The 9,156-nt window shown below is 40.2% G+C and overlaps 1 protein-coding gene across 2 annotated transcripts in view; it reads left to right on the top strand.

Annotated features, from left to right (window-relative positions):
• The first annotated feature begins 4,220 nt into the window (after positions 1-4,220).
• NIPBL (NIPBL cohesin loading factor) overlaps positions 4,221-9,156 on the top strand; it is a 153,935-nt gene continuing 148,999 nt past the window's right edge. For both annotated transcript variants that reach the window (XM_080362076.1, XM_080362077.1), the window contains exon 1: positions 4,221-6,423. The gene's annotated coding sequence lies outside the window, so the exon portion shown is untranslated. The remainder of the gene's footprint in view (positions 6,424-9,156) is intronic.

Here is a 9,156-nt window from a genome sequence, read left to right as displayed (position 1 = left end):
AAATAAAAAAAAAGAAGTTGTGAGAGGATTCAGAAAATGCCCAATGATGTTCTATTTATCCTTAATCCTTTTCCGTTCTTATCTTAGTAAACTGCACTTCAAAAGTTATTTTCACGACAAATTTATGTTAATAGTCATAATTTAATGGAGTGCAAAGATTACTTGTGGTTATTTCACTTTATTGCACAATATGTGTTTTGTGTTCCTGTTCTCACTGTAACATCCTTTCATAAGGGCCACAGGATGTCTAAAAGAAAAAGAGAGATCTGCTACAGGTTAGAGGGCTGTTTTAGCCACCATATAGGACTTTCTGTAATGTCTTCATGTGAACAAACAGCTAACTTGACAGCCAAATTCCAATCAATTTTCTTTTGTCAGGTTTCTGGATAAAAAATTAAGTGATTAATTGCTTCAGTAAAGGATTGGCAATACAAATGTGATTTATCTCTGGGTGGGGGACCACAGTTCCCTCTTACCTTCCTTTTGGCTAATCACTCCAAGGAGACTGCTTTGGACCTGTCTATAAAATGCAATGAAAATGAAACCACCACAAAGCATTCATGGATGTTGGAAATCATTTGTATAAAAATTGTGTATTAAAGTGTTCAAACAGACCTTGGCACAGGCTAAAAGCACGCCAGCTAGCACTTTCCCAAACAATTCCTGGGCTGGGTTTGGGAGTTAGTGTGAGTCAGGATCCATTCCCAATGGGCTGTAGATGCATATGAATATCCTGTTTTGAAGAATAAAAGGGTTTAATAATACAGGCATGAAACATTATGTGGCTGCCAGTTTCATCGCCAGAGAACAGTCCCAGCCACATTTAGCCTACTAGTTTAGATGTTGCTATTGAATCTTCTGGCTGAGGTGGTTAACGCTTCAGTATGTGAAGAATGGAGAAGTTCTGCTTGCTTTCAAAGACACAGTTTTTAAAAGCTGAAGCCCGAGAAGCTTTTGTAACATACATGACTTAGATCTCTGTCATAAATCTTCTTTATACTAGCAAGATCATTAAAAACACAGTGGCAAGGCATTTTAAGCATGATGTGAGGTGCTCAGATTTCTTTAATCCATACAAATATGGCTTTCAGTTTGCACTGAATACAACAGTCCTTAAGGCCAATTTTTAACTCTTGTCCTTTGCCAGAAGATGAATGTCCACAGTGACTTGCTGGCCCATGAAGCTGTACTGATTTACACCTTAAAAAGTGAAAAACAACAAAACATTGCGCAAGTGTTCTTATCTCTCAAAATAATCTATAGTAACATAGCTTTTGTATGAAATTGCACAGGATTTCTTATGTAATTAACATACAATTCGATATCTGTTATAAATTCTGTATCTATTGTAAAACATGCCAGTAAATGGTTTTCCCAGGGCCTATCCAAAACAAGATATTTGAGAGGATAGAGTTATATAAGGCTCAAATTAGGAAAAAAACCCAACAAACACACAAAACCAACAACAACCAACCAACCAAAAAAAAATTCCAAACCAAGCAAATTTTAAAACACAAACCACAAATAACAAACAACTTCCCCCAAAACACCAGGGCGGGGATAGGGAGTAGTGGTAGCAGGAATGGTACCTGCTTACCCTCTGAAGTTCACCAATCGTGAATTCACAGAAAACAGCCTACTGAGCATGTTCAGCCAGATTTCAGATCTCTTTAAATGACAATGTATAGCTGATAATTTATCTTCCCTACAAAAACAACCGCTATTCAGTCTATTCTTACAGCCCGAATATAACAATACTGGGACAGTCTTCTCTAGCAATCTAATACTGACTTATTTTTCTGTTATATAATGTATTTTATTGTTAGATGTTTTATTGTCTAAATTCAATGTTTTAAATTATCGATATTTTAACATTATTCAGAATCTCTAGTGCCTTGCATAATAAAGAACTCACTGTAACATTCAAATGAAAGTACTAAAGCTTTGCCTTCTATCGTTTTTCCCCCAAAGAGATCTGGTTTTTACACATTTTAAAAGATGTATCTGCCATAGAATTTATATCGTGTCTTCATACAAACAGAAGCACATTCTTAACATGGTAGAGATATCAGGAGTTTGTCACTTAGATAAAATGAAATAGTATTATTTAGTTTCATATTAAATTCTTGTTGATAAATTATGCTGAAAATTAGAAGGGGAAAAAATATTACCACTGTATGGCTTACCAGAAAAAAAAAAAAAAAATCTGTAGTCACCATCAAGTTGTAATCTTAGAGCAGGTAACTGTACAAATACTTTAGTCCTCGATCTGCAGGCTTCCTTGGTTTTTATTTTACCTGTACCACTGAAGGCCTCATCTGATATTTTGATTGCTTACTTCTCACAATTAATATTCCCCAGTGAATTAATTACACGGTGCTACTATTTGCTCCTGTGAACAAAAGTCAATGCAAAGAACATAAATTTATATTACTTGTCATATGGCATTCATTATTACATTCTTTCTACTATTACATTCTATTACATTCTTTCTGTTGTAACCCAGCCTTAACACCAGATTCTAAATAATTTGAATACTTAAATTTCAGATGATAGCTAATGATTGCATTACTGTATTGCATTCAGATAATGAGCTCCCAAAATTTTATAGGAAAGTTATTTTCAATTATGAAAAAAAACCCAAAAAATACACAATCATGTTATTTTTTAAAAAATTTTTGCTGACACATCACATTTCTTTAAAAAAATCTGCCCAGAAATACGTACTGCCTATAGATTACTAAAATGTAAATATGAAAACATTTGTGTACCCCATTAACAACTTAAAACATCAGGTACCCTGGATGTTACACCAGCCCTTAAAGAGACAAAAAAGGAAATGTACAATACACTTTTCATTAATTCTAGATAAAAAAAATCAAAAGACACCAAGCAACCTCTAACAAAACATTGGTGCCAGGTCTGTGTTTACTGTAATATTATATGCTGTCCATAATTTATGAAGCTAAATAACAGCATGTAGCTGTCACAGAAGTTAACATCAGAATGAGGAGGGCAAAGAGGTCTCTTCACTATTCTCAACAGTGTACACACGACTACTATCTTTGCATCTAGAAAGCTTATCTCAGTACACAGTTGTAAACAGCAGCACAGGAGGTACCTACACATTAACATATATTTTGTGAAAATTGCTGGGAAATATATTTTAAAAACAGTACTGTCTGCATGAAGATCTTTCATTCCTGACTTTTAAAGCTGCATTAAAATACTCTTTGAAGAACAAGAAACAGGTCTCAGAATAACTGACTGTGCAAATAACTTAGATTTATGGGAGCCCAGTCATTTGTTTAGGGCAAAAGACACATTCTCCCTTGACATCAAAGGGTGGAGGATTAGGTTCTAAAGCTTTACCCTGAAATTTGCAGTTCATTTTCAGGACAACATCGGTGTGATTTATCAGGGGTATTCAGAGCGCTTTGCTCTCTTCCGCACTGCCACCAGCTTTGTTCAGTGCAGTACACACGCCTTGTTGCCACCGTTATGGTTATGTGACTGCATAGCTCCGCCCATACAGATTAGGGCTATCTCCACCCCATGACTAAGGCCTGGAACCTCATATAAGGTTTAAAGTATCCTGGTATGCTTTCAGGTAATATACTAAAATACTTGCTGTATCCCTTTTTCAGACCATTTCAGACATAATGAGATGAAACCCATGGATACCAAAGTATTTTTTAGGAACATGGTGAAACTGCATTCTGCAATAAATTGTGAGTGGACCTTTGAAGACAAAAGGAATAAACAGAACCACTTGGCTGAATGCAATTGAATAATTTGATCTTTCCTTTTTAAAAGTGGATTGCAGTAATATCTAATGGAATAAAACATGTTTAATGTCCCTTAAGGGAAAAAAAAAAAAATTGCTCATCTGTGTTACAGCACCACCTTCTAAAACAACTAATGGCTTAAATTAGTTGTTTTATTCTGCAGGTAGTAACATCCTAGTACTCAAGCGAAATAGCTGTTTCTACAAATTCATTTACTTGAACAGGATTTTAAAAGCATAAGACAGTCCAGTGACATTCTCACAGGGAAATTCTAACTGAAACAGTAGTCAAATATGTGTTGTGTCTTACCATGACGTTTGTACTGGCTAAACCATATTTGGCATTTGAAAATGAAAATTTCAGTATAAACATTTTAATTACATACTAAGTCACCAATTAAGAAAATAAAATGTTATATAAGTGAATTACTAAAATCACAGAAAGACTCCATCAACATGAATTAGTAAGTCAGTTAGAAATAGATTTCTTGGCCAGCTTTGTCATTTTAGAATTGCATTTTCATGTGAATTCTTAAGTGCATATATCCACATACATATAGGTGGGTGAACTCCAAATACGTAGTTCATTAAACTTTAGTTTTTTACCAAGAACAGATAAATATTTTCACTCTTGAGTTACAGAGCTACACTGCTTAAACAAAGACTTACGAACACACTTGATGAACTACACCAATTCTTTCCCTTTATTTCAAATGGATAACCTGAAACTGTAAATGCGTAAACAGTTATAGGATTGTGACCTTTTATATTAACTTGGATTGAAGGTATACAATGCATTTTTTTCAGAGCCTGGTTCACTCTGTCTCCATTCAACTTACATAGATACTAGTATGTCCAGTACTGAATTACCGTATTCTCCAGTGCCATCTTCATTTCTATACTTTCAAACAAAAACTTATACACTTGCAAAATGAACTTTGATTAATCCAACATTTCAAATTTAATAGTTGTTTAAGCTTGAGAGAGGCACTTAAATCTGTGTTAGAGCATTATTCAGGAAATCCTAAGACTTGGAAATATTCAAGTGCACTGGTGTAAGATATTAATCCTTTGTGGAAAAAATATTCATCCAGAGCTGAAAAGGGTGTCTTTACATGCCACAGGGTATTTACAGCTGTGTCCAACTTGCGGCTGAATCCTGAAGTCCACAGACAAGCAAGGCTTCCGCGAAAAATCAAAGGATGTTGGTTCAAGTACTGACGGCAAAACGACGTGAGTACAAAAAGACATAGTTAACTCATTGGATATAAACGCTTCTTCGCTATTATCCTGTACTATGATTATTCACAATTGTACCTGTACGGAGGAACACCAGAAAATCTTTCAGACTAGGACACTCTCTTTCTCCAAACACTCCTTCACAACCCACAGTTAAAATATTTCCAGTAAATCTGGTGGCAGTGGGGAGCATCAGCCTCCAACAAAAGACCCTTCACCTGAACATCACCATTTTCCCCAGTGTTCGTCCAAAAAGGCTGTTTTCAAAAGCCGCTCCAGTTCGGTACATCCACCTGGAAATCCCTCGCCCCGGCAACGCTTTCAGCATCGGGTGTTTCAGTTCCTGCCACACTGCCTCTTTACACCTCGGAGACGGACGTGAGCGGCAACAGTAACTCCAGCGAGTGTCCCAGGGCTGACACATCTCACCGCCGCGACGGAGGGCGACGGCCGCCTTTGTGGGTTCATTTTAAGGCGCCTTATTTAGGTCTGCCTCCTGCGACGCGGCATTTTGCAGTCCTCCCCACCAAAACCCCAGACGTGTGGTTTTTTTCAGCGCTCACGTCTTCAAAAATCGCTGGCTGCCTTCCTCTCGGCGCAGGCCTAAGCGTAAACTCCGCTCTCGTTCCGCACACCAGAAGGTGAAAAAAAGAAACTCGGGCGGCGGCCGGAGGGGTGAGAAGGGCAGAGGCAGCCACGCCGCGGCGAGGCGAGGCGGAGGGAGCCGCTCCAGCTGCGGCGGCTCCGAGAAGCGCAGTGGCGGCAGCGGAAGCGGCGCTGGTGAAGCGAGGGAGAGAGCAGGCGAGGAGCAGGCAGTGGAGGGAAGGGGGAGGCTGTTGGTGTTTGGCGCCGGTGGAGGGAGTCATTCCTGCAGCTGCACTTCCGGTCGGCATTTTGTTCTTAGAGGGAGCGAGAGAGACACACACAGGATCCTTCCCCCTCCTCCTCTCTCCCCTCTCCCCCCCGCCCGGTACCGACTCACCCTGCCCAGGCTGCCCCCTCCCCCGCCCTCCCGCACACGGAGGGAGCGGCGGCGGCCCCCTGGCAGCGCTGCTTCCCCGGCCACCCCCTTGCTTCGCCGCGGCTCGGAGTGTCTCTCGGAACCGGTTCGGCGCGGCCCGGCCCCGGTTGATGTTGTGAAGCAGGATCAGGGGGAAGGGATTTATCTCGGCCGCTCACCCCCCGGCTCTACATGTTCGCTGCACTGAGGAGGAGACGGAAGAGGAGCCAGCCCCCCTCCCGGCCCGGATTATTGTTGTTATATTATCTCCCCTCCTCCTCCTGCTCCGCGGCGGCGGCGGCGGCCCAGCGGCGGCGGCTCCTCTGAGGAGGGAGGGGGGCGGATTTCTCTCCCCCTCTCTCGGATTCTCGTTGGATTCAGACGCCGATTTGCTCAGGTAATCCCCCCTCCTTGTCTCCCCTTCCCCTCCCTGCCCTCTCCAGCAGCGGGCCGGGCCTCCCAGCCCAGGCGGCCCAGCACTGCCGGGAGCAGAGGGGATTAGCTGTTATCCGGGGTAGAGGGGAATAAGTGGCAACCGGAGGTGTTTATTCGCAGCCCCCCTTCCTGCTCACTCGGGTTTGGTGGAGGAGATTGGTTCCTCCCGGGCTGCTGGAAGGCCCAGGCCCGGTGGAGAGCGCAGGCCCGCCGGCCAGCGCCTTTACTCCAGCTCGGGGATTAGAAAGGCGAAGCGGCTTCTCAGTGACAGGCCTCAACCCGGAGACGAGCAGGAGGAGGAGGAAACAATACAATTAGCTGCAAATGTGCACTGATCCTTTGCTATATTTACAACTTCACCGAGGCAAGGAAGGAAGGTCCCAGCGCAGACAGCTTTCTGAAGTGGGGAAGGAGTAAGTGGAGAAATAAGGGGAGACAATGTAAATACCCAGGAACAAAAATACCAGCTCTCTTTGCTGTTGCCTTCTTTTAACCAACTGTGTTCTGAACATTCAGAAGTTCGAATGCCTACAGATTTTATAGTGTGCAGAGGTTTAATCTCTAAATAACATAACGATTGATTAGTGTGTTAATCACTTAGTATATTTATAGCATAAAACTAGTGATTGTGGGTTGATTGATACAACACAGACACCTGCAGACCCAGGAAATACAGATAGGCAAATATATTGTATCAGGTGCTCCACACGGTCTCAGTGTCTATGTGCTGTGTGTGTGTTACAGGAATATATACTAAATTCAGAAGAAACACTATTTTATGCTTCTAACAAATAGGAAACGCGAGAGGGATTGTGTATATAGTGCTGTGTTTATGACATTTAAGGGACCAAGGTGAAGATGAGTTTTTACTCAAAGTACTTGAAAATCAAACGAAATTTAATAAAGTCAAAAGTGAGGAATGCTTAAAAAGTGTCATCCTTTCTTGTCAGGCCATTTCACTTTGGAATCCTGAGGTTGTTATTGGCTGTTCATGTCCATGATGTTTGAATATGTAATTAGGTGTCATTTTAACAGGTCAAATGTGTTTTGTAAATGGTGCTTGATTAAGTGTCAGGTCTTTATATGTAAATGGTAGCTAATTTGCAGTGAAGTAAAGCTCGGATTTATGTGTGGCAGAGTTGTGAGTGTTACCAAAAATTGACGCAGATTTAAAGCAGACACCTTGTGAACTAGTAAAACTACTGCTACAGAAATTACATAATTTAGGCAAATGTTAAGATACAAAGTTTCATCTTTGGTAAAGAAAGGAAATTTGTAAATGGCAAACAAGTATCCGCATTACATAATTTTTCAATTTTTCAGCAGGTTTTTAGTTGTTCGGTTAGATATGTTGTAATAATAAATGGTTAATGTATCCAATAGAGTAACTTTCTCGTGTATTATGTTAGAGTTTTGTTATAAAACTGTGCTATCATGCCTCCTAGTGCCCTGATGCATGTTTAAAAGGGTGAAGTTAATATAGCTGTCACGTAGAAGGCGTGTTTTTGATGCTGTAAATCCGTGTAGTAGTCAGTAGCATGTCCGTGATTTGTATTGGTCAGGGAGCAGTTTGAATTTTAAAAAGCCTCAAGATCCTGCTGAGCCCCAATCCCGGCCTCCCTCCCTCCCACTAATCTCCCATTCCTGTCTTTGTGCTGCCTGGTCCTGTTAGACACTGTTTGCAACAGGGCCTCAGGCCTACGTGCGCAGAGAGGAACCATTTACACTGTCGAAAAAGCAGCTTTTTATTTTTAAACTTTGTGAATTGCAGGAGGAGCCACTAGTTGTCTCTAACTGTCCCTATCTCAGTGTGCAGCAGCAGAATTGCTGTGTTTGTTGTGTTTTCTTTTGGTCTGTAGCATGCGTACAGGCCGAGTGTAACTCTGCTTCACAGGAAAGAAAGGACTGTGCAGAACTAGTTGTAGCTCTTGGGTAGTTTTCATCATCAGGAAGCCACATGAGCTCTAGCAATTCTTTTGTCGTCTGTTTCAAACAGGTCTCATTTTAACAGATATGGGTTTGTTAAGCTAACAATAATAGACTTCTCTGACTTATTTTTCATTTAAGGAGTTTTGCTTTGAATATACCAGATATGAATGGGAAATAAGCTACTGTAGTTACGTAGCTCCTGTCAAGTATGTCTTGCAAGGGTTGTGTTTATGACACTTTTTTCTTTTTAAGTCAGAAAGCATGCAGTTTTTTGGTATGAAAAATAGATGTCTTTATAGAGTGAAATTTTAGATGGTATTTGTGATTTGTAATGAATTTTTTGGTTTTGTTCTTCAGAGCCATCTGTGCTTAATCATTAGTTTCTTGCCTTATCACAGTTTATGTAGGTGTAAATTTCTTTATTTCAGAAAAATAAATTTAGTGGACAGAGATATTTAACCTGAAAGTGTTTATAAGATGGCTTATTTTTGGTTTAGGTTGGGTTTTTTTTTTTCGGTCATGTTTAAGTGTGTGTGTGAAGCAAGACTATGTAATTTTTTTCCTAGTGTTGGTCCACTGTTTATCACAGCAGCTAGCTGCTTAAGGAGTATGTAGTTATTTTATCAATGTTGCAGAAATACAAAATTAATTATTCTCAAGACATTACTTGTAATAATTATTTCAACTGAAAGAGAAATACTTTATTGTTATCTTCTATTTTTTACTTTTGACTATCTTGTACATTTTGAGTTTGTTTCCTGTATAC

This window comes from Nesoenas mayeri (genome assembly GCF_963082525.1).
Source record: "Nesoenas mayeri genome assembly, chromosome: Z".
NCBI lineage: Eukaryota > Metazoa > Chordata > Aves > Columbiformes > Columbidae > Nesoenas > Nesoenas mayeri.
The sequence above is the reverse complement of the archived record's forward strand: the minus strand, read 5'-3'. Positions and strand labels throughout refer to the sequence as shown.